Raw genomic sequence first — 27,047 nt, 5'->3', positions numbered from 1 at the left:
ATAAGATAATCAGAGGGTTAGATAAGGTGGACAGTGAGAGCCTTTTTCCATGGATGGTGATGGCTAGCACAAGGGGCGTAGCTTTAACTTGAGGGGTGATAGACATAGGACAGATGTGAGAGGTGGTTTCTTTTCTCAGAGTAGTCGGGGCATGGAACACACTGCCTGCAACAACTTTAATGGCATTTAAATGGTCATTGAATAGGCATATGGACAAGAATGGAATAGTGTAGTTTAGATGGGCTTTAGATTGGTTCCACAGGTTGGTGCAACACCGAGGGCCGAAGGGCCTGTATTGCGCTGTAGTGTTCTATGTTTTATGTTCTGAGTGTCCTGTAATATGAACTTAGGAGTTCTGTTTCTTTTGTTGTTGCAGGATTGCTGTATCCTTGTGTATTTGACATAGACATGCACTACGCATTAATTTTGTCCGTTTCACTGACAGATTTATTTTAACTTTTGATGTTTAAGTTGTGTGCACTCAACAATTATAATGTTGATGGTAAAGTTGACTCATAGTCTTGGAACAGGACTTGATCTGCTTCTGTAACACAATGGTGTGAAACTACCATGAGGAGGCTGGGTCTACACATATTTGACATCACATGCAGTGCGAATTTGATCCACTGTTGAAGCTGCTTTGAAAAATACCCTGGAGTCTGGTGGACCTACAGACGTTTTTTCACTAGAAATCTACTGACTATACATATAAATGCTTTTTACATGGCAATTCTGCCACTTCCTTTGTTTAAATATATAAATTTTAACTGCTGAAAGAGCACATGCATGAGGGGTTCTCTCTTGGCCAAGTGGGTGTAGTCGAACAATTGTTGTAGCTACAGTCCTGAACCATTAACTGCATTATATGCGGCATAAAAGCAAATTATAGGCTATTCAACTTGCTTGCAAGTCATTTTAACAAATCTTATTTGAGAGATGGTAGATTAAAGGATAATTCCAATGTCATATAAGGATCAGTAACAAACATTGGAAATGTAATGGAAATCCATTATAATGCAGTTCAATATATTTTAAAAATTGCATATATTGCTAGGGTCTCACGACTTCCAAAAGAGGTAAATCTTTATTTAAAGTTTCATTTTGCTTGTAAAGGTAAGAAAATATAAAAGTTTAGTTTTAATTAGCACAGTCCAGCATTTTTGCTTTTTGTATTACCACAATTGTATAATAACAACTTTAACTGTACATAAGAGATCGGTGAGCACCTAAAATGGAAAAGAAAGAAAGATTAATGCCTTCAACAAGGCTAAAATGTTGATTGTACTTTGTTTATATGGTTGCTGATAGTCATGCTGTGCATTTTCAGTTCATGGAATGGATTTTCAATATTTGCAAAGCATGGTTTCTGTTTTTCATGATGAATGCCACCATTACTGTATTCATATCTTTGTTTAGGCTGTGGGATGTTGGTGCATAATTCTGAGTCAGATGTATTCCTATTTGACCATTCAAATCAGAAAATGCAGATAGCAGTTTTCTTATTATAAATACTTCCTCTAATGGGAAGACTCAACCAAAATTTTTAAGAAAGTGCTTACTGACAGAAATTCATGTTCATGAGGTCATCACATCTGCACATGAATTGAAACCTGGTCTATGCCTCACTGTTACATTTGCAACGACAATAAACACTAGCCTGTATTATTTTAACAATAATGGGGAAGGTGAAAGTAAATGAACTTATCAAAAATGTGATTTATAACCTTTTGTTTCATTGCACTGAGTAATTTCAAAGGCTGAAAGTATCCTTCTAAAACTTTCAAACCTACATCTTCTGTTGGCTGTATTTTTCTTTGATGGACCAAAATGTATAGTTTATTTTCTGTTTAGCATGAAAATATTCTATTTTCATTTAAACCAGGTACTTTGGAAAACTAACATCTGTATAAAGAGTATAAGACAATGTTTCCATAATTATGTATAATCTCAAGCTGCTCACACTAACAGACATTGGTGTTCTAATTTGTTCTGGTCTGCTGATGAGGCACCTGGGCTAAATGCAAATCTTTCCAAATTGCAAACTAAAGAAAATTCAAGTAGTGCAAAAAAAAACATAGTATTGTACTGTCTTGCCTGGGATTTAAAGTTAAATAAAATTTCTGCTGCATTTAAACATTGTGAGTCACAGTTTGAATTTGAGGAGAAATGATTAACCTGACCATGCAATTGGCTGTCTACTGATAAGCAAGGTTTAACTCCTTAGAATCACTGATGTAACACAAAGCTGTTCACACATGGGCACTTATGGAGAATCTGGAAGTTACTGTGATGAGAACCTGTCCAATTGCTTTGCATCAACTTCTGTAAACTCTGCATTTGTAGATGTATGAGTTTGTGGAAAGGGAGCAAAAACTAATTTGGGTGTAACATTGTTTGGAAAGAGGGAACAAATGCAGGAATTAGACTGAAAAGATGGTGCAGCTGTAGTGCCATGATTGGAATACTCCTTTTTCTGTTATTTCTGCTTCTGTATAAATAGTCTATAAAATGGTTACGGCACGAAAGGAGGTCATGCAGACTGTTACACCCTTGTTGACTCTCTGTAGAGACAATTCATCTAGTTCCATTGCTTGTCCTTTTCTTGTCTCTCTGCAGCAAATATTCTCTCAGGCACTTATCAAATTCCTTTTTGAAAGCACTACTGAACCTGTTTCCTCTACATGCTCAGTCTGTGCTCCAGATCCTAACCAATCACTCATGACACTTTTTTTTTGAAAATCACTTAAATCAATGTCTTCTGATTCTCTACTCTTCTCGCAATAGGAAAAGTGTCCCTCTACCTCCTTTGTCTAGACTACTTATGATTTTGAACAACTCTTTCAAATCTACTCCCAAACTCCTATTCTCTCAGAACAACCCTAGTTTCTCTATTATCCATGTTACTTGAATCCCTCATCCTTGGGACCATTCCCATAAATCTGTGCCACACCTGTCATGGAAAACATGTAGAGAATCACCAGGAGACGCAGAGAGTTCTTCAAGAAGTAGGTCTTTTATTTGCAAACAAAAATACCATGACACTGAGAAAGCAGATTCTCGAATGCCCATGAACCTCAAGGTCTGTAGTTTTTAATTTTTTTTTATCATGTTTCTGTTAGCTTATCAGCATGTCCAACTATATTAATCAAAGTACATCACTCTAGCTGCACAATAAACAAGTGATGTTAGTTCCCATCATCTCTTTAGTTGTACATTGTACTTAATGTTATTCTAATATCACAGTTAGATGTTTAGTGTCAGCTTTTGCAACAATGGTCTTTCATTCCAGACCCTACTTAATATTTTCCTAATGTCATGTCCCAAATATTTATGGTCCCAATCCTGTCATAATGATACTTAACAGGGAGACTGTTAAAACTGTTATCTCATCTCGCCATAGTGACCTTTCATCCTCAACCTTACTCTGCTAATTGGTGTAAGAGCATTCCACTATTCTTATCCCATCCTGCATACTACAGACCCTTTGCAACAGGCTGCCAGTTGTCTTCATGCTTTAACCCTTTCCTTGCTTTCATGCTCTTTATTTTCCATACACTCTCTCTAAACCCTTCACATCCGTCTTTAAGTGCATTGTCGAGAATTGTGCAAAATACTCCAGTTGAGGCCAAACCATTGTTTTAAGATAGTTCATTATAATTTCTGTATTTTTGTATTCAAACTTCCATTTTCGAAACCCAGAATCCCATAAATCTTTTTAAAAGACACTGCTGAAACTCCCTGCTACCTTCAAGGATCTGTGCAAACACATCCCCAAGTTCTTCAACAGTTTTGGAATTGCACTCCTTATTTTCTATTGTCTCTCTTCATTCTCTCTACCAACGTGCACCACTCCACACTTCTCCAAACTAACTGCATCTTTATTGTCTGTTCTATCAGCTTATTTGTGTCAAGTTGAAGTCTATCACTGTTGTCCTTAACGTCCACAATAATTCCAAGTCTAGTCTCATCTGCACATTTTGAAATTATGTACTGTATACCGAAGAGTAAGTTGTTAACATGTATAGGTATCAAGGTAAGCATTGATCCAACTCAGAACACTGGTCTTTATTCCCAGGTGGGAACCTCCTCCAGTCCAAAAAACTATTCACTTTTACTCTCTGTTTCCTGTTACTCAGCCAACTTTATATCTTAATATCACGTTTCATGTTATTCCCTGGGCTTCAAATTTATTAATAAGCCTTTTCCTTCAATATTATTAATATCCTTTTAGAAATCCTTAAGTGCCACATAACTATGTTATTCTTATCAAATCACTATGTTACCTGATCAAAAACTCTGTCAAATTTCTTAAAAACAATTTCCCTTACAATTAGCAAGTTAATGTTATCCCCTCACTGTTGACTTTGTTATTTGCAGTAACTTTACAAAGACCTTCAATGGTCATTTGTACACCTGATAGATTTTCTAAGCCTCGTCAGACTTCAGAACCTTTGACTTCAATTGTAGTTTGTATATTGGTATGGTAATAAAACACAAAACACTCTAAGCAACTGGCAAGGTATAAAATATTTGCTAGGAGAAAGTGAGAACTGCAGATGCTGGAAATCAGAGCTGAAAATGTGTTGCTGGAAAAGCGCAGCAGGTCAGGCAGCATCCAAGGAGCAGGGGAATCGATGTTTCGGGCATGACCCTGAAGAAGGGCTCATGCCCGAAACGTCGATTCTCCTGCTCCTTGGATGCTGCCTGACCTGCTGAGCTATTCCAGCAACACATTTTCAGCTAAAATATTTGCTATTAAAGCTCATAGGACCAACACATGAAAACTTCAATTGAATATGTTCCAATGTTCTGCAGAGCAGCTGTGAAAAATTATCTGCATCTATTTACCAGACATGACTTTGTTGGTAGCAGTAGAAAAGTATGCAATAGTTATTCATATCACTATTGCTTGACATTTTCCTAGCAAAGTATGAAGCTGGAAATTACTGTTGGTAGTTAAAGTAGATACATGTTTCTTCCATTTGTATGGATATTCCTTTATTTACTGTCTTTCAATGGAGGCACAAATTCATTTAAAATAAATGATAAATGTATTAGCAGAGAATTCTTATACAAATATGAGGACCACAAAATTTCGGCTCCTTAATGCCAGGTTTTCCAGTACTATGAATGCCATTTTGGTTTTAAATTGCACACATGCACAGTTTTGGTTATAAATATCAGTGATGGGCCATAGAGTCATACAGCATGGAATCAGACCCTTTGGTCCAACCCATCCATGCCAACCAGATATCCTAAATACGTTTAGTCCCATTTGTCGGTATTTAGCCCATATCCCTCTAAACTCTTCCTATTCGTATACTGATCCAGTTGCCTTTTAAATGTTGTAATTGTACTAGCCTCCACCACTTCCTCTGGTGGCTCATTCCATACATGCACCACCCTTTGCGTGAAAAAGTCACTCCTGAGGTCTCTTTTAAATCTTTCCCCTCTCACCCTAAACCTATGCCTTGTAGTTCTGGACTCCCCCACCCCAGGGAAAAGACTTTGTCTATTTACCCTATCCATATCCCTCATGATTTTATAAACCTTTACAAGGTCACCCCTCAGCCTCCGACACTCCAGGGAAAACAACTCTAACCAATTCAGCCTCTCCCGATAGCTCAAGCCATCCAATACTGGCAACATTCTTGTGAATCTTTTATGAACTTTTTCAAGTTTCACAATATCCTTCCTATAGGAGGGAGACCAGAATTGCAGACAATGTACCAAAAGTGGCCTAACTAATGTCCTGTACAGCCACAACATGACCTCCCAACACCTATACTCAATGCTCTGACCAATAAAGGAAAGCATACTAAACTATCTTAGTTTAGTATCTATCTATCTTAGAAAGCATACTTCATTAGTCTACCTACCTGTGACTCCACTTTCAAGGAACTATGAACCTGCAGTCCAAAATCTCTTTGTTCAGCAACACTTCCCAGGACTTTACCATTAAGTGTATAAGTTGTGCCCTAATGTGAAGGTCAGGGAAAGAATGGCAGTGAGAGCAAGTTCAGGGCAACAGCAGGAAATGGTACTGATACAATGACCAATGTACTGTAAAAAAAAAGGTAGGGCTTATTTAGGGCCAGAATAAAGAATGTTTCACATACCTCACATAAAAACAGGCATTGTTAAGGCTTGTTTGGTTTCATAAAGCAATGCCTTTTATTTGGAAGAAGTGAATAGTTAAATATAAATCTTTTCAATGCGTGAACAAATTCCATTATGTGAAGGAAGGCAGTAGTGACTGGGGTCTGAGTGCAGTCAGCTGAGAGAGGACAGCATTTTCATGCTTCACAGAACCACAGCCATGACACCTGTCATCTCAACAATCCTAGCAATTCTATAGGAATAGAGATTACTGCACTGTCATGAGGTCCTTATTTGAATATTGATAATTGTAGCCATGATGGCATGGTCTGAACTTGTATGAGGGGCAGTCCGGTTTCTTTAGCACCGAGCTGATCATGCATGACAGAAATCTGAGCTTCTGCAGTGGCACTTAGACATTGAATGGGTTCTGTTGTCCTGTCATGAAATCTGAGCCATCAGCTATCAGGCACTGGATCATGATTGGATCCTTCTGGCTGTCTAACCTGTTGAAGTTTTGCTTAAAAGAATAGAAAGGTTGGGCTCTGTTTAAAGGAGGGAAGTGGTGGATTATCATCAGAGTAATATCGTCATGCTAGTAATCCTAGGCCCAGGCTAATGCTTTGAGGACACAGGTTCAAATCCCTATTCAATGTAATCAATCAAGGTAACTGGCATACCCGTCTGTCTGTCTGATCCAGTTCCCAGCATGCTATTCAGTTGGCAGAATTGCTTTCATGGGCCCAAAGGGACATTCCACTCCCAACAAATATAAAAGTAATTGCAATAGTGAATTTGCAAGTATTTGTTATTAAAAAAAAACTCACCGGGTAAGGGATAGAAATCTATCATCCTAAGCCAGTCTTGCATCTGACTCCAGATCCACAATAATGCAGTTGACTATCAATTTCATTCTCAATTAAGATGGGCAGCAAATGGTGGCTTTGCCAATGATGGTCAAATCCCATCAAAGAATTGAGGCCAGGTGCCAATTTGGTTCTGGGCTTTTTCATGCTCCTTGATGTTGCGTGTAAGCTTATCAGCAGGCCTACCAAAGGACCATAGAGTCATAGAGATGTACAGCACCGAAACAGACCACTCCAGGGAAAACAGTATTAGCCTATTCAACCTCTCCCAATAGCTCAAATCCTCCAATCCTGGCAACATTCTTGTAAATCTTTTCTGAACCCTTTCAAGTTTCACAACATCTTTCCGATAGGAAGGAGACCAGAATTGCACGCATTATTCCAACAGTGGCCTAACTAACATCCTGTACAGCTGCAACATGACCTCCCAACTCTTGTACTCAATACTCTGACCAATAAAGGAAAGCATACCAAGCGCCTCGTTCACTATCCTATCTACCTGCAACTCCATTTTCAAGGAGCTATGAAACTGCACTCCAAGGTCTCTTTGTTCAGCAACACTCCCCAGGACCTTACCATTAAGTGTATAAGTCCTGCTAAGATTTCTTTCCTAAAATGCAGCACCTCGCATTTATCTGAATTAAACTCCATTTGCCACTCCTCAGCCCATTGGCCCATCTGATCAAGATCCCATAGTAATCTGAGGTAACCTTTTTCACTGTCCACTACATCTCCAATTTTGGTGACATCTGCAAACTTAATAACTATATCTCTTATGCTCGCATCCAAATCATTAATATAAATGATGAAAAGTAGAGGACCAGCACCGAGTCTTGCGGCACTCCACTGGTCACTGGAGTCTGAAAAATAACCCTCTACCACCACCCTCTGTCTTCTACCTTTGAGCCAGTTCTGTATCCAAATAGCTAGATCTCCCTCTATGCCATGAGATCTAACCTTGCTAACCAGTCTCCATGGGGAACCTTGTTGAACACCTTACTGAAGTCCATATAGATCACGTCTGCCACTCTGCCATTATCAATCCTCATTACTTCTTCAAAAAAATCAATCAAGTTTGTGAGACATGACTTCCTATGCACCAAGCTATGTTGACTATCCCTAATCAGTCCTTGCCTTTCCAAACACATGTACAGCCTGACCTTAGAATTCCCTCCAACAACTTGCCCACTACTGACATCAAGCATTTGCATTAATCAGTTTTCTTCACAAATGCTACCAGACCTACTCAGTTTCTCCAAGAATTTCTGTTTTTGTTTCACATCTTCAGTACCTGCAGTCCTTTGTTTAATTATGTTGCATTGTGCAATCCTTTTCTATAGCCTGCCTAACTGTAGTGTTCATCAAAACTTTCGGGAGCAAACATCATGCATGACTGAGGTCCAGGCTTGCTGACACTTCCCCAATCTTTGTCCTCAAGCCTGTACCCAGAGTCTGAATACATAACATTGTGTTTTACTTCTTCTTCTGGCTTATGCAACTCTTGCTTTTCCCTACCACCATGCCAGGTTGCAGTTCTTCAGTGTCTGAAAGAAAGCCATGTAGGGGTGTAGAAAAACAAAAGCTTTCAGTAGATGCAATTAGCTAATTCAAGAGAGTATGGGATGTGAAGGAAATGTGATGTGAAAAGGAGGATTGGGTATGAGACTGTCATTGTCTTTGATCATTTCAGCCCAGCCACTGGCCATCAGAAGGGCTTGCTCCAGTAATAGTGACCCACTGTTTCCTCCATTGGGACATTTGATGATATATTTAGACCACTCGTGAAGTTGTAAAACTTCTAGTGGTGCTGGGCAGGGACTTGGGCTTGACTTTGAGGTATTGACGAAGATAGCTTTCTTTTCCCACTGTTGTAAAGTTTGCCTGTACAGCCTCCTCATTCCTTGTTGACATTTTTCCTCCTCTGTGCCTTGTACCCAGGGTACATTTGGTATAGTTTCTGAAAACCTGAGAATGTGCTCTCTTCCCTGTTGTGTCATAAATCATTCTTACTGTATAGACTCTCTTCCACAAACATTTCCAGCTCCTTCTGAAGCCAAGAATGTGCTTTCTCTTTAAAAGATGTAGGCTTACTTTAAGTAATGCAGGCTAGACTTAAGTAGTGTTTGCTTCACAGAAATATTAGCTCTCAGTTGAGGAGCACTGTTTTTATAGTTCTGGCAATGCATGGCAATCGTGCACATTAATAGACATTAATAGACCATTATGTTGGCATTATGCCACCATGAGAAACAAGAGGCACAGGTTAATTACACAATGGAGCCTATTGAATTTTGCCCCAGTTAGGTTTCGTCTGTTAATATTTAAGGTAATAATTTCTAAGCAACAATACAGTATCAGTTCTATTAATATTACTCACCTTTCTGGCTCAGTCATCAGCCCCTTTGGGAAGTAAAGTCCACCCAGCCATTACTCTTTCAGTTTTCGTGCACAGAATTGTGATGGCACTTAGAATGGTTGACTTTACTGTTGTTCTTTATTTGTTCTGTTTGCAGACAATCATGTCTTATGTAAATAGCTCCAAAAGTAAACAGTAGGTTATCTGTATTTACGTTATGAATACTTTTCTACGCAGTGATCCTCAGTTATTACAGATAACAAACTGGAGAGTGTACAGAGGCTGATTTGACCCAGCATTTGGAATATTCATAATTCCAGAAACTTGTTTGGGGAAACCACCTTTTAGTTGTCCTGTCTGACCCACAGCATCCACCTGACCGCAACTCCATTCTAAATTCATCAATAAACAGTCGTTGGTTTTTGACCGAACTTTAAATAAAGATTTGGAAGACATTTCCAGTGTCCAATGAGAAGCTGCTATCTTTTAAAATTGACTATTCAATTTAACGTTGGGTTACCACATAACCTGGCAATTCTGCAGCTCTGTGGGAGGTGGCTTTGGGAAAAGGGATTACTGTATTTGGAGAGAAATGCCTCAGAGTTGATCTCAAACTCATTGCTACCTCTGAGTACTTCTGTTGCAAGCTGACACCCATCATGTACGGCTACCTGCTCCCAAACTGTTAACTAGCCACACCCCAGAAGATTGTACAATGTGACATGCCACTGACAAAAATGTGATTGAATCCCAAAGAGTCCAGACATTTCAAGGAAATTTAACCCTTTGTGCTTGTCCTGCATTCTGCTGTTGATATTCCTTATGCAAGCATAAATTGTCTACCTATAAACAATGTGCAGAGGAATATGGTATGAGCTAGGGTACTTTTTCTGACTGGAAGATACAAGTTGTAAGAGATCCTGAATACTGAGCTAGGTTTGTAAACTAGCTTTAACTTAAGTTTTATGCCAAAGTGTTCAGGATCTAATTTTAAATTAACAAAAATGTGCAATTTAAGGTGAGTTTGGTGTTTCTGAAATGAGACTTTGCATTTTAGCAAAGGATTTGAGACCATCTTGAGGTAACAATCATTCATCAGATTCACTTTGAATGAGATTTAATATCGCTACAACTTTACAACTAGTATAGGTAACCCCTGCTTTTCGAAAGGTTTCCTGGGAATGCTCTAGTTTCAGATATTTGTATAGAAATTCTACCTGATAGCTTCATAGATCTTCAGTTTTTCTTCCTTCTTATTTCTTTTTTTTTCTTTTCACCAGTTGAAGATATTTGTTTCTTATAGGCATTTACTTTCCGGAGCACCTGTTACCTTCCGGTACAATGTATGAAACATTTCTCAAGTGATTCGAGCTAACTGAGCCACAGAAATGTACATCACAGAAACAGACCCTTTGGTCCAACTTGACCATGCCAACCACATATCCCAAAGTAATCTAGTCCCATTTGCCAGCATTTGGCCCATTTTCCTTCAACCCTTCCTATTCATGTACTCATCCAGATGCCTTTTAAATGTTGTCATTGTACCAGTCTTCACTGCTTTCTCTGGCAGCTCATTCCATGCATGCACCACCCTTTACATGAAAAAGTTGCCCCTTAGATCCCTTTTAAAGCTTTCCCCTCTCACCTTAAACCTGTGCCTTCTAGTTTTGGACTCCACTACCTGAGGAAAAAGACCTTGTCTACTCACCGTTTCCATGACCCTCATGAGTTTATAAACACCTATAACGTTGCCCCTCAGCCTCTGATGTTCCAAAGAAATTAGCACCAGTCTATCCAGCTTCTCCCTATGGCTTAAACCTGCCAACCCTGGCAATATCCTAATAAATCTTTTCTGAACCTTTTCAAGTTTCACAACGTCTTCACAATGACAGGGAGACCAGAATTGAACGCAGAATTCCAAAAGTGGCCAAACCAATGTCCTGTACAGCTGCAGCATGACCTCCCAACTCCTATACTTAATGCACTGACCACTAAAGGCTTGCATACCAAACACCCTATTCACTAACCTGTCTACCTGTGACTCCACTTTCAAGGAAATATGAACCTGCACTCCAAGGTCTCCCCTAGACCTTTCCATTAAGTGTCTAAGTCCTGCCCTGATTTGCCTTTCCAAACTGCAACACCTCACATTTATCTAGATTAAACTCCATCTGCCACTCCTCGGCTCATCAGCCCATCTGATCAAGTCCCATTGTACTCTAAAGCAACCTTCTTCGCTGTTCACTACACCAGCAATTTTGGCGCCCTCTCCTAGATTCGCATTCAACTAATTTATATAAATGACAAAAGGCAGTGGGCCCAGCACCAATCCTTGCTGCACACCACTGGTCACAGGTCTTCAGTTTGAAAAGCAACCCTCCACCACCACCCTCTGTCTCCTGCCTTCTAGCCAATTTTGTAACTGAATGGTTAGTCCTCCCTGTATTTCATGTGATTTAACCTTGTTAACCAACCTACCATGTAGAACCTTGTTGAATGCATTACTGAAGTCCATATAGACAAGGTCCACACCTCTGCCTTCATCAATCTGTGACTTGGTCGACTGTTTGAACATAAGGGTATCACTGTCAAGGCTGTTCTTTCCTTGCTGAATGTCCATAATTGTACTTGCAGCTCCTTTGCCACTGATTAAGTGTCAGTCTGCCTTGCATTCATGAAGGTGAGCATACAGTCTGGGCAGTGCACTGAAATAGCACCTAATGTCACTTCTCTGCACCCAGACTTGCTATCGGTGTTCATCATATTTTCTGTGATGGAAGCTGAGGCACCTAATTGAAGACTCACAAGCATATAGGAAAAAATCATTGCTGCAGGTCTTAAAGGCCTGGGGCTGCTTCAAGAGATTGGTTCTACTAGGGGGCTTGAGAAAGCCTGTGGAACAGATACATTACCTGAGTCTGGTTGAGTATTTTAAAGACAAACAACTTCTGACCAAATATCCTGAAGGGCTTCCAAGAAGTAATTTCTTTCCTTTCGTTCTTTGTTGAAGTGAAACTGCCAAGAAGGGGGACTTTATGACAAGCTGAAAAAAAAATCATTTGCATCATGGTGCCTGTAAGTAGCTAATTACACCAGGACATGCTGCTCTGACGTTGAGGCCATTGTTAAGCTGTTGCAGGGAGGAAGCAAAGAAAGATTGCCTTGTTTCCCTGTCAGTCAAGGAACATCATCAAGGTACTTAGAGCACGGCAGGAAGTAGCTCAAGATTATGCCAAAGGCATGAAAAATACTCTGCTTCATAACTGTACCAAGAAGGAAAAAGTAAGCATTAACCTTTTAAAAAGTTATTTGAGAGCCCTTGTTGAAAAGTTTATTTTTCACTCAATATTTGTATGCACGCAAACTACATAATGTAAACATGCTTGACTCTCTTTTCCACTTATAAATCACTCAACAGTCATTAGTTACATAGACTCCATACAAGTAACTGCAGGGTAACAGCAGGAAGAGTATTAAAGCAACACTGCACTCCTTCGTGCACTTGGAAATGGCACATGTAATGTTGCAGAGTCTCCTTGTGCTGCAATTACTTACCTGCTATACTATGGCAATTAACTTTATTTGAGGAAAGGACAAATGGAACTTTGTAAATAGAATTTGTGAGGATGGTGGAGTTGGTGAAGCAGAGGGGAAAAAGAGGCCTCTTGTTGTTATTAGGAGAGTGATTTCACCAGCAACTGCAATTCGGGTAAAACATCCCGGTATTTGTAAGGACATATTCAAAAGAAAAGTGTTGTTAGAACCTGAGGAACAATCACTGCTGCACATGCTGGTCGCTGTGGAGGAGTGCATAACTAGCGTATGTGACATGTTGATGCATGTTAACTGTGGGATGGATATATATTTTAATATTACTTCTTGTAAGTTTGATTTCTGGTTTTTAAGTGTAAACAATGAGTTTTCTGTGCTTCTGATATTAATGATTAACTTGTAAATATTTCTGTAGCCATAGTGATTTCTTTTAAAGCAGGTTTTGAGGTGTGGTTTTAGAATTGATATGTTTCTGTGTACATTGTTGTGTACAACCTAATAAGATAAACAATCTCCAGTTTCGAGGACAGAAGAGGAGCAAATGACTGTAGATACTGAAATCTGAACTGAAAACCAAACATGCTGATGAAGAGTCATCTAGACTCAGAACGTTAGTTTGCTTTCTCTCCATGGATGCCGCCCGATTCGCTGTGATCTCCAACATTTGTTGTTTTCAGTAGAGGATAAGAGAGATTTATTTTTTTAAGCTTAAAAGAAATACCCAGAGTTTAGAGAGAGAGTTTTTTGTTAGCTTTATTTTGAGTTTGGAGTAGTCCTTGAAAAAAAAATGGATGTGTAGACTTTTGCTTATTTAAAGGGAAGAATGTGTTATGAACTAGATTACCTTAGAGTGAAGAGCTACAAGTAGTCCTGGACCAGAGGTGTCAGGATAAAATCCTAAAGACGTTACTTAAAACTGAGTACATTTAAAGCTCAGGTGCATGATATATCCATGCTGCAGCTATCTGCTGTCCCAGTCTATAAGCTGAAGTCACAAGTTACTTAAACATACCAAAGTATTAGATACAGGGATTCTGGAGTGAGTATGGTATGAGTGGTGGTTTGGTAATGCATCAGGGACGTGTTTTAGGTCTTATACAAAAGCCATTTTGCTTCTTTTTAAATGTATAAAAGAATGTTTTGAGATTAATGAGTGTATACTTTCACTATATATGAACAGAAAGGTGCAGCATGGAGGGATTTGAGTCCTCACAAATAAACTACAAAAAAAGGATATAAATTTGATGGGTAATAGGGAAAGCCAATCAAATATGGGTTCTATTTTAACAGTATTGAAGAATGAAAATAGCAAAGCCTTGATCTATGGTCAACTGGTGTTATTATTGGACAAGTCTGATCCCAGATCAAAATCTGGCTTGATCGATCATATTTTGTATACCAGTGAGGTTGTCTTTTACTGAAAAATAAGCACACAATGTTGTAGATTTTGTTTGAACAATAAAAGACAAAAACATATAATCCCATTAATCCCACAACTCACTTTTGCAAATTCCAAAACAAAACAAAATCCATTATACAGAACCCAAAAGCACTTTTTGTAAGTACTCCCAACAGATTTCTGAAGTCTTTCCCATTTAGAAAATAGTCTGTGTCTCTTCTTCCTACCAAACTGCATAACCTCACATATTCCCACTTTATATCCCATCTGCCACTTCTTTGCCCACTCTCCTCACCTGTCCAAGTCTGTCTGCAGCCTCCTGCCTCCTCAAAACTACCCGTCCTTCTATCTTACAATATGTTTTAAAGTGTCCTAACTGGCCACCTTTATAGCATTCTGAATCCCTTGCTGGGCATTTGCTGTGCCTGTGATTCATTTTGGAGCTACATCTTTACTTCCAAAAAGAGTTGATGGTGTTGGATTCCTGTTGGTTTTATAGGTGCTTGGTAGAGTAACAATGCTAGCTTTGGCCCAGCAACCAAAACATATCAAGAGAATCTCCTCTGTTTCCTTGCGGTACTGACTGATTTTAAACCCCTTTTCCTTGCCAGTGTAGTGAATTAGATTGTCCGCTCCAAAATTGAATTCTCCTTGGACCAAAGAAAATCTGATTAACTTCTCATCTTTCACATCAACTACTATAGATGGTCTCTAAGTAATTTATTCTTCAAAGCTCAGAATCAAGAACACTGTGCTAGGTTATAAATGCATTACAATGGTGCCTGTTGATTTTCTTCAATGTTCCCATTACTGATTAAATCTCACCCATTGTGCAACTACATTTTTTTTAGGGTTGAAATGTGTATTGAATGCTTTAATCATTATATCAGACTCTGGTATTTCTTCCATGCTTTGTCTCACCAGAATATCATCAGCTATTAGACCTGCAATATATTTTTTAAAACTGCTGATATAATGATGCTGCTTATTCATGTACAAAAATCTGAAGCTACTCTATAGCACTGTAACTGCTGCTACCAGAGCTCCCATTTCTGGTATCATTTTTGGCTTTCCATGTTATCAACAGATTGAGGTAATGGCAAATTTTCTGTTGTTATCCATGCAAGCTATTGTGTCTAACTGACCTGAGTGTGTAGTTGGAATAATTGGACCAGGGTACTTAGCCATAATCCAATATCCATTTGAAAGTCATCAAATCCGTTCTAAATTCTATATTTCAAATTTATGTAAGTTCCTGTGTCATATTTATAGTAGGGACTGTCTTTGGTAAATCGTTATGGTTTTGATCGCTCTCCTGAGAGTTTTGGTATCATGGCACTTCTGTCTGTGAAACATGGCAAATATTACATGACAAATGTACTTAAATAGCTCCAATATAAATATATAGACATAATAATTGATAAGGCAAAATCTGGTTGGTACTGTAAACAGATAATGAAAGAATTTTCTTTTGCAAAAATATACTTGTTCATAACATTCAAAAGTACATTACAGTACAAATTTGATATTACATGAAATACAATTCAGTTTCTTCTCACATACAGTAATATGTGGCACTCTGAGGTGCTTCATCAGGTTTACATTAAAAGTTTATAGTATGTCCTTCATGATAAATATTATCTGATAAATAAAACCAAAGAATTTCAAATGGATTCCGACCCTTTGGTGCCCTTGTGGGAGGGTATTTAAATTATTTTTATCCTATCGACATTAGAGTTAGTGTAGTGTAAACTTTGAAATGTACCAAGGGTGATTCATGTTGGTGGATCCACTCAATTTCTTTGTGAGAATACTTCCCTGCAAAGGTTTCCTAATCTGTGTGGTTTCATACTTAGCACGGAGAGCACTAAACTAAGAAATATCATCTTATATTTCAGTTCTAACAGATTAATCAGCATGACTCAGCAATGATACTATCTATTATTCTTGAACAGTAGCATAAAATGACATCCCTGTGTTACTTTCTTTTTCAATTTTATTTCCTACCAGACAGGAACGAGCAAACTGGTTGCCTGTATTTATTTTATTTCTATAATACTATTTTATTGGGAGTCATGATTTCACGTGAAGACGTGCTTTTGTCCACTATTGCTCAGTACTTCTGTTCCTATTGCAATTAGTAATGTATAGTCATAAGGTCATACAGCATAGAAACAGACCCTCCGATTCAACCAGTCCATGCTGAATATAATCCCAAACTAAACTAGTCCCACCTGCCTGCGCCTAGCCCATATTCTTCCAAACCTTCCTATTCATGTACTTATCCAAAGGTCTTTGAAATGCTGTAGTTGTACCGACATCCAGCACTTTCTCAGGAAGTTTATTCCACATGCAAACCAACTGCTGTGTAAAAGAATTGCCCCTCGTATCTTTTTTAAGCCTCTCCTCTCACCTTTAAAATGTGCCCTCTCGTCTTGAAATCCCCATCCTCGGGAAAAGACAACTACCATTAAGTCTATCTATACCCCTCATTACTTTACAAACTGCTATGAGGTCACCTCTCAATCTCCTACCCTCCAGTGGAAAAAAAATCCCATCCTATCCAGCCTTTCTTTGTAACTCATACCCTCCATACCCGACAACATCCTGGTAAATCTCTTCTGAACCCTCTCCAGCTTGATAATATCCTTCCTATAACTGCGTGGTCAGAACTGGACACAGTATTTCAGAAAAGGCCTCACCAATGTCCTGTACAACATCAACATGACTTCCCAACTCCTATACTCAAAGGATATATGTTGAATCTTACCTCTTGCAAGTTGTAGAGAGAAAACAAGAACCTCAGACTGCTTTGTGAGAATTAAGATGAGAACGTTTGCTTAAAACAGGCTTCAGTAAACAGGTTATCTGCTCTGGTTCATATAGAACCCGAAGCACAAAGCCTCAGAGTTCAAACATCACAATATAAAACAGAGTAATATCTTTTTAATGCTTCTGTTTAATTTTGAATAAATTTGTTAGGTTGTCTGTTCCAATGAATTATGTGTTGAATAATATTTGTTCATTTTCAGTTGTGAAATGATGCCTAGCCTTGCCAGCTGCCCACTGCACCGAGTTTTGACCTGATCTGATTGAGCATTATTCCAAAAATTAACATTTTGTTTAATCAATGTGTTATTTTAGAGAGGTTTAGTCATAATTCAAAGTAGAATATTGCTTCTTTGATCAGTGTGGATGAAAGGGAATTGAAGATGAAAGGAGATAACAGGCAATTAATGCTCCAAAGCTCACAGTATTTGTGCCATTCTGATGGATTTTCATTGCACTGAGGAGTAATGATCAAATGAGTGGCTCAAGGTTCAGAGCGGACACATTTTTCCTTATTGCTGATGTTAACTTTCTGCAGGGTTTCATTGTGTTGCAATGGCAAGTTATCACTTGCAGCCTGCATGTAAATATAGCATATGATTCATTTTGCAAGAAGCATAAAAAATGACCTGTTTCTTAATTCACAACTTCCTTTGAAAGAACTGTATTGGAATTGTGATTGGCTATCTCTAAAGTCTGTCTTCTATAATGCCTTGTATTTTTGGAATACAGGAAGCTATTATGTATTTGACAGCCTGCTCTACTTCCTGATCTGCAAAATTTATTGTAAAAACACCGTCATTAACAATTTACAAAGTTGGACGAGCATGGAACGTTTTCGAAACCAAGCAACCCATTCTAAAGGATGAAAGACTTAACAGCAACCTAGGTTTGTTCAGTATATCATTTTAGTTGTGTGACACTGTAATCTTTTGCTATAAATTCTGTGTCTTATGATCCTGCCCCACTAGTTACCTGATGAAGGAGCAGTGCTCTGAAAGGTAGTACTTCCAAATAAACCTGTTGGACTATAACTTGGTCTTGTGTGATTTTTAACTTTATTTTTTGATACTGATTTCTTTGGTGTACTTCCAGTATCTTGTTTTTCTATTACAGTTCAATTTTTGTCAAATAGTTTTTATTGTATTAATATCTTGAACATCACTGTTAACTTGAGATTTTGATGAAGTGGAAGAAGGATTGTCCTCTCAGGTAGACATGTTATTGCATTGCTCCACTTATTTTTGATATACATACTGATTATTAGATGCCCTATATTTATGTGCTGTCTAATCTGTTGCTAATGGCTCAATTGTTTATTTTTTTTTAATGTTCTACTGCTTTTTCCAATACTGCATTCTCTATAAGTTTGATTCATGAGGGTAAATTTTCAATGATGAATTGTTATAAGATTATACGTTATAGGAGCAGAATTAGGCCATTCGACACATTGAGTGTGCTCCACCATTCAATCACGGGTGATATGTTTCTCAATCCGATTCTCCTGCCTTCTCTTCAAACCTTTGATCCTCCCACTAATCAATGGTCTATATATCTTGGTGTTAAATACACTCAAACACTTGACCTGCACCGCCTTTTGTGGCAATTAGTTCCACAGATTCACCACCCTATGGCTGAAGAAATTCCTCCTCATCTCAATTCTAAAAGGTTGTTCTTTCACTCTGTGTCTATACCTGGTCCTAGTCTCTTCTACTGGTGGAAACATTTTCTTTATGTCCATTCATCCAGGTCTCTCAGCATTCTGTAAGTTTCAATGTGATTCCCCTCTCAGTCTTCTAGACTCCACGAAATACAGATGCAGATTCCTCACTGCTCTTCAGATGACAAGTCCTTCATTCCTCGGACCATTCTTCTGAATCTTCTCTGAACCTCCTGCAAGACCAGCACATCTTTCCCTAAATACAGGGTCCAAAACTGCCCACAATATTTCAAATGTGGTCTGACTAGAACCTTATGCAGCCTCAGCGATACATCCCTGCAACCATGCTGTTCTCTAATCCAAAAGGAAAAATAACGAGGTCTCAAGTGGTTAGTAGAGGTATTTACAGGACGGAGAATTCACTTGGAAATGTGTGAAGGCTTAGTGATCTGAATTATACATAGAACTGTTTAGGATGCTTCTGATCTAGATGTTAAAATGTTGAAGGCATCAAGCTCAGCCCCAACCTGCTTCCAACACTTTCTCCCCATATTCTATCATATATCTAAGAATTATGGAGACTGCATTGAGGGCAAGCAGTAGATTTACAACGTAAATGTTTTCCTGAGGCTGAAAATCTTGACTTATTCTGGAGATTTTACAGCATGCGGCCTGGGGAAATGTCTAGCAGATGAAATGAGCCAAGGGCAGTTTCAGAGAGTAGGTAAGTGCCTTCAAAATACTATTTATGGGTGAGGAGGAGCAGTACTTAATTCAGTTTCCCATCCAAGGTTCTCCATTATCTTCCTTTTCATACAATGGCCCATGTGGTCAGCTGTCTACATTGGATGCCAAGGGTCAGAGATCATAGCATCCCTGCAGTGTGGAAACAGGCCATTTGGCCCAGCAAGTCCACACTGACCTTCCAAAGATTATCCCACCCAGACCCGTTCCCCTACTCTATTGCTTTATATTTCCCCTGACTAATGCACCTAACCTCCATATATCTGAACACTATGGGCAATTTAGTATTGCCAATTCACCTGAACAGCACATCTTGGACTGTGGGAGGTAACTGGAGCTCCTGGAGGAAACCCACGCAGACACGGGGAGAATGTTCAAACTCCACACAGACAGTGGCCTGAGGCTGGAATCAAACCCGGGTCCATGACGCTGGGAGGCAACAGTGCTAACCACTGAGCCACCACGCTCATCTTGTGGAAAGTGCAATCGAGGTAGCCTTGGCAAATCGCTGCAGTGCCGGTTGTGGTTAGCTGTCACTCAGCGATATTGGCGGAAGTATGAGTGCTTAAGGTGTTTGATGGGATGATGATCAAGTGATGATACTTTGTTTTGGATGATTATTGAGTTTCTGGAGTGTGATTGGAACTGCATTCATCCAAAAACTGAAGTGTATCCAATCACACACCTGACTTGTGTCTTATAAATAGTGAACAGACTTTGGGGAGGCAGGAGATGTGATGTTCACTGCAATATGCCAAGTCTCTGACCTGATCTTGTAGCCACAATGTTATTAGGACTGCTCCAATTAAACTTCTGATTAATGTTAATCCCCAAGGTATTGTTGATAAAGGATTCAGCAAGGGCAGGATTCAGCAAGGGCACCAGTGTAGCATGTCTGTCAGAAAGCTTTGAGGAATTGGAGGACCTTACGTGTTTCCAGCATTTACATCTTGCTGGTGCTTGTTGAATATATATATGAGTTTGCAAATAACCCAGGATTACAAATGTTGTTTTGGTAACTTGGAGGCTCACTCTAGTCAGGCGGAAGAAGTTTTTGAGACATTTATATTTTTTCTATTTTACCAGAATATCTTCTAGCTTATCCATACTATTGCATCAAATTATCTTGTGGACATAAGAGCTAGAGACATAGAGTCACAGGGTCATACAGTCCTACAGCATGGAAACAGGCCGTTGCCTCAAACTGGACCTTGCTGAACAAATGTCCATCAACGCTAACCACATTTCCCTGCACTTGGTCCATAACCTTCTAAACCTTTCCTATCATGTATTTGTTCAAATACCTTTAAAATGTTGTTCATGTACCCGTCTCAACCACTTCCACTGGCAGCTCATTCCATATGCTTACCACTCTCTGTGGCCCTCAGGTTCCTTTTATTCTTTCCTCTCTAACCGATGCCCTCTAGTCCTTGATTCTCCAACCCTGGGAAAAAGACTGAGTGCATTCACCCTGTCCATGCCTCTCATGATCTTATACACTTCTATGAGATTCCCCCTCAGTCTCCTATGCTCTAAAGAAAAATGTCCTCGCTTGTCCAACCTCTCCCTATGACTCAGACCATTGAGTCCTGGCAACATTCTTGTAAATTTCTTTTGCACTCTTTCTAGTTTAATAACATCCTTTGTATAGCAAGGTGACCAAAACTGACCACAATATTCCAAGTGCGGCCTCAACAATGTCCTGTACAACTGCAACATAACTTCCTAACTTCTTTATTCAATGCCCTGACTGATGAAGGCCAGTGTGTCAAAAGCCTTCTTCACTGCCCTGCCTACCTGTGACTCCACTGTCAGAGAACCATGCACCTGAACTCCAAGGTCCCCCTGTTCCACCATACTCCTTAAAGCCTTACCATTCATCAGGAAACTCCTACCTTGATTTGACTTTCCAAAATGCAAGACCTCACACTTAGCTATATCAAACTCCATTTGCCATTTCTTGGCCCACTTCCTCAGCAGATCAAGGTCCTGCTGCAATTTTGAATAACTTTCCTCATGTCCATGTTACTGCCTATTTTAGTGTCATCTGTAAACTTTCTAATCATGCCTATTTTCATGAACTGGAGGCAAAATTTCAAGCAATTCTCAGTGATTAAAGGTGATTTTTCTGAGCCACAAGATTCACAACTAATGGACCAAGTTTCATCCGATAATTACCGGACATAAATGTGTCTGAATAGATTTAAAATTAGGCCATTATTTATTAAGTATTTCTTATCCAGTCTTGCTGCCTGTTACTCATGTTGCACAGAATTGCTATAAATGATTATGTGAAAGCTATGTCTTACTTTTCTGAATACCTGAAGCGCAGTGAGAATGGCCTATATTTATCTTGTTGTGAGGAATAATGATGAGAGACTTTAATATTAAGAAGATTGTTCTCCAGTTCTCTGAATTACAACTCCATTTTCAAAAACAATTGGTCGAAGTCATGTGTAGAATCTTATAAGGATCTGAGCAATGGGGACCAAAGCAAGCTTTGTGGAAGAATTGGGCATCACATGTGCCGAAGCTCATCTCAACATTGATGTTATCTAGTTCCATCTTTATGCTGCTCACAAGCAGTGAGACAGGATTCTGTCAAATCCAGCATTGTCAAATTATGATCATTATTGATTGTGCAATGCCTCGCAAACAGCCTAATTAATATTCACACTCCTATTGTACCAAACAAGTGTGGCATTGGGAACTCTCAACAAAGGAATCAGAGCAAGCACATAGTGGATTTAGCTCACTGCTCCCTCTGGATGATCTCCATGCTGGACAATGGACACCAATATCTTGGACTTTTTCCTTTGGCATGGGCCCCACACACGCAATGTCTATGAACATGATATGGGCATAAGGGATATCAGTGACTTCTGGGATATCCGCTGAATAATGGGTTATTGTGGGAATGGTGCATGATAAGATGAGGAGGGAATCATATATGAAACACTTTGAATTGGCATGTTAGGTAATTATGCGGGAACTGTAAGATAGGATGAGAAAATGCACCAAACCTCTCAGCAATAAACCCTCCAAAATCTCAATGCAACTGGGACTTAGGTTAAAAATACAAGATTCAGTCTGCTATTTTTGATAGAGTTGCTATACAATACCTTGGAGTTCCTCAAGATATACAGTAGTGGGAATGAAGAGGCTTTTAGACTTTTTAAAAAATTATTTTCTTGTGCGACATGGGTTTTGCTGGCCAATATTTATTGACTGTCTCTAGTTGCCCTTGAGAAGGTTGTGGTTAGCTGAATTCTTGAACTGCTGCAGTCCATGTGCTGTAGGTGGACGCACAATGCCCCTAGGGAGGGAATTCCAGAATGTGTGGCTTCGAAGGGAACCTGCAGATGGTGGTGGTGTTCCCATGTATTTGCTGCCCTTGTCATTCAGGATGATTATCGTTATGGTTTGGGGAGTGCTATCTAACGATCCTTGGCAAATTTCTGCAGTGCAGCTTGTAGGTGGCACACATTGCTGCTACTGAGCATTGGTGGTGGAGCGAGTTTAATCCTTGAACTATAGGACATATACATTAAATCTGGCATTGAAAATTTGGGAAGAATAAAGGACATGTTGTGGAAAAGGACTTTAACTTATCATTGCAGGAGAAAATCATAAACCTGAAACAATGCATTTCTGTTCAGTCAGTTCTGCTGTAGGTGAATGGATATTTTCTGTGACATTTTGGGAATAATGGGGGAAGGTCTAATGGTGGGGGAATGGGATATTGTGTGTTGGAAAACTCAGAAAAATATGTGAAATCAATTAATGCCATTGTGTTCCTGTGCCTTTTCTATGGAAGTGATAATGTTCCAGCAGGAGAACCATTACTCATGTCTCACTTATGCTTAGGACTATAATGATTGATATGGATCAGGTCAACTTTACTTGCTTCTTTGTACCTAGTGTATAAACACCACTTAATCAAAAAATTGTGTCGGACTCAAAATAGGTGTGTTTACAGCTGAATGTCTGATATGTATTCCTGTCATGCAATAAACTGTGTAAAGAGTGCAGTATCACAATATTTATTTTCATATTTTCTTTTGGGAGAATCAAGAGTACATTTTTTTTGTGTTCATGCTTGTTTCTGTGATGAATAATCAGAAAAAAATTGCATCAATCCAATGCATTTACTCATAAAGATCCCAGGTATTGCTTATGAAAGTTGGAGAGATGATTCAATTTCTTTGAACTAATCGATTATATGATGCATAATACAATATGATTGAAAATGAAGGTTCAGAAAATCAGTAAATTTTTCATATAATTTCATATACTCATGCAGACACAAAACCTTGCATGAGAAATCTTTTTTCATCATTGCTAATTATAGATAGTTCCCTGATGTGTTTATGAATATACCGACATATCAGTTGATGTTGAGTCTAACATGGGCAAATGGTGAAGTCAACTGCCTCTAACAAATTGTTAGTAAACATAATAAGTTTCTGGGAGCTGGGACAGAATGTTACTGTGATGGCTAATCTCCCAAAGGAAGAAATGCATCAATGCTTTACATGTAAAAAAGTATTGGCTGCTTCTAATCTTGCTTCATTTAGTTATCCATAGCCTGTTAAAAGATTTGTTAATTTTAACTTCCATTCAGAAATTAGCATCTTGGGATAGTTCACATTAGATCAAAACAATTGGAGACCAGGCTAAAGAGGTTAATGAGAACAACAACAAAAATATCAGTCATTCCTCAATATATTATGATCTTTTTAGCTCTAATTTAAATATTTAAACAGGGATCTAAAAAAGTTGTTGCAAACCATGTGACATTTAGCATTTTGAGACCCAGGCAGTCTTGAGTCTCAAGCAAACACTTGATTAAGTTTGCCTGTTCACAACCATGTAGGAATTCACACACCCCATTGTTTATGGATAGATCATTAACAAGAGACTTGTAATATTCTAGCCAGCTCATTCTTCAGTTTCACCATGGACAAAAGACACATTGAACCTTTATGGATGTTAAATGAATGTGAATTAACCCCACCAATGTTTCATTTTGTAATAATGGTTTCCAATATCCAAAATGGGATGGGTGCATCTAAAATATCAAGTAACAACGTGGGACGTGTAAACAAGATGCATAACTTTATTTGGATAAAGGGCTTTGAACTTTTTCAAGTCCAGAAGATGGGAATTTTTCTTTTTGTTTACTGCTTTTAATCTAACAGCAGAAGTAAAATCTGCAGAAAGACAGAATTCCCTCAGAGAATCATCAAACTAGTTGCAAATGAACTAGACAGACAAAATAATAAAGTGCAATACTGTTGAATTGGAAGAAGCACTCCCTCTGACCAGTTCCAACTTCAAGTTTACCTGAGAACCAGACTCCTGGAGATTTGACTGCAATAAGCCTTGCAACCTATTAAGGAACCTCTGCTTTACAATCAAAGTTTCAACTCATCTAAGAAACTGCAGACCTGACATGAAAGAGACAGAGACAATCATATATTGTAGTTTCATTGTTTTATGTGAGTGAGATGTTACATTTTAAACATTCAGTCTAACCTTTTACTTAAAATTCACAAAAGCTTGCTTCTGGAAAATACTAAAATGGCACAAATCAATCTATGGGTGAGAACATAAACACTCCTTAATAACATGAAAATGGATCCTACCCCCAAAACACTTATGGATATTTTGAACATTTAAATTCAACATGCGGCTTTAAGAAAAATGATTTGCAACCAAAAGACGGCTGAAGATATAGATTTCATGGTTAAAATCCTCCTGTAACTTTGGAATGTACCCATGGAGTATCAAGAGAACATCAGCCAACAACACTTATAAAGGAGAGATTTTATTTAAAAAAAATAAAATTGGAATGTGATTTTCTGTGGCTTGTATCCCAGTCTGCAATCCTGATGTGAGGTGAAAGGCAGTTTTCGGGTTGAAAGACATATTTATGTTTGAAAAAGAGTTTGAAACCAACAGGACTCGCAGTCTCTGTGTGCTAGTGTGTTTAACCTGTGTTTGACGTTTCAATGTGCTAAGGTGTCTGTGAAGGGCCACAGCAGAGAGATCCCACAGGTGACTCGTGCATGTGAGAATAAAAAGAAATAACCCTCTCTGATTGCTGAAAGCATTTCACCAGCGAAGCCACTTTTTAAAGGAATGTTGTTGTGACCGACTGAGGAAGAGGTCATATGAAGTGGAGCCAATTCACCCACCTCACCCAGGTTTATAAACTCGCACGGGTTCCAGTCATAGTATTACATAGAAAGAACAATAAAAGCAACACATAAATTCTTCCAGTGATAAATCATATGCTGTAGACTGAAAACAGTAACAAATTGCAGTATTGTCGGAAATCTTACAATTTACTAGACAAAATAATAAAATAGTTTCACTGAAAGACTGGAAAAGAACAGTGAATTTGTGATGATGACAGTAGGTTACTGCAGCCTTTATCATCAATGTTTATTGAAATATCTAAACATAAGAGCTCGGATTTTCATGAAATGGTAAATTTGTTGTTTTATTATCTGAGTTTATAAATGTTAGCAGCCACTAAGAAACTATATTAACAGCCTATGTACTTTGTTCCCTACTGCATAATTTTTGTATGATCCCTGATGCAAATTTACTTTACAGCATATCCAAATATTAGACATTTAAAATTAGGCAGTAAATATCTTGGACCAATCCAATCCAGAAAATCCCAAATGGCTTCTTTCTTCAAGGATCGCAATTTCCCCTCCCAGGTGGTCAACAATGCCTTCCAGCGCACCTCCTCCATTTCCCGCACCTCCGCCTTTGAACCCCATCCCTCCAATCGCAACAAGGACAGAACCGCCCCGGTCCTCACTTCCACCCCACCAACCTCTGGTAACAACGCATCATCCTTCACCATTTCCGCCACCTACAGTCAGACCCCGCCACCAGGGATATATTTCCCTCCCTACCCTTTAAGCATTCTGCAGAGACCATTCCCTCCGTGACTCCCTCGTGAGGTCCATGCCCCCCGCCAACACACCCTCCATTCCCGGCACCTTTCCTTGCAAGAGGTATAAAACCTGCACCACTCCTCTCCCCTCACGTCCCACCAAGGCCATAAAGGATCCTTCCCCATCTGGCAGAGGCTTTCCTGCACTTCCACACACATCATCTAGTATATCTGGTGCTCTCAATGTGGTCTCCACGACGTTAGGGAGACAGGATGCCAACTTGCGGAACATTTCAGAGAACATCTCCAGGACACATGCACCAATCAATGCCATCATCCTGTGACCAAACTTCAACTCCCCTTCCACTCTGCCAAGGACATGCAAGTCCTAGGTCTCCTCCACTGCAAAATTCTAGTCACCTGACGTCTGGAGGAACCCTCCAATCACATGACATCAGTGTTGATTTCACCAGTTTCCTGATCTCCCCTCCCCTAACCTTATCCCAGATCCAACCCTCCAACTCTGCACTGCCCTCTTGTCCTATCTGTCCATCTTCCTTCCACCTATCCACTCCACCCTTCAATCTGACACGTCGCCTTCTCCCCACCTCCATCTACCTTTTGCA

The 27,047-nt window shown here is 39.1% G+C and overlaps 1 protein-coding gene across 2 annotated transcripts in view; it reads left to right on the top strand.

Moving 5' to 3' along the window:
* The window catches only part of LOC122560184 (rho GTPase-activating protein 40-like), a 133,836-nt gene that overhangs the window by 21,320 nt on the left and 85,469 nt on the right, over positions 1-27,047 (top strand). The window contains exon 2 of one of the 2 annotated variants that reach the window (XM_043710572.1): positions 17,834-17,990. The exons of the other annotated variant lie outside the window; for it this stretch is intronic. The gene's annotated coding sequence lies outside the window, so the exon portion shown is untranslated. The remainder of the gene's footprint in view (positions 1-17,833; positions 17,991-27,047) is intronic. 2 annotated transcript variants of the gene reach the window in all.

Source organism: Chiloscyllium plagiosum, chromosome 20, assembly GCF_004010195.1.
Source record: "Chiloscyllium plagiosum isolate BGI_BamShark_2017 chromosome 20, ASM401019v2, whole genome shotgun sequence".
NCBI lineage: Eukaryota > Metazoa > Chordata > Chondrichthyes > Orectolobiformes > Hemiscylliidae > Chiloscyllium > Chiloscyllium plagiosum.
The sequence above is the reverse complement of the archived record's forward strand: the minus strand, read 5'-3'. Positions and strand labels throughout refer to the sequence as shown.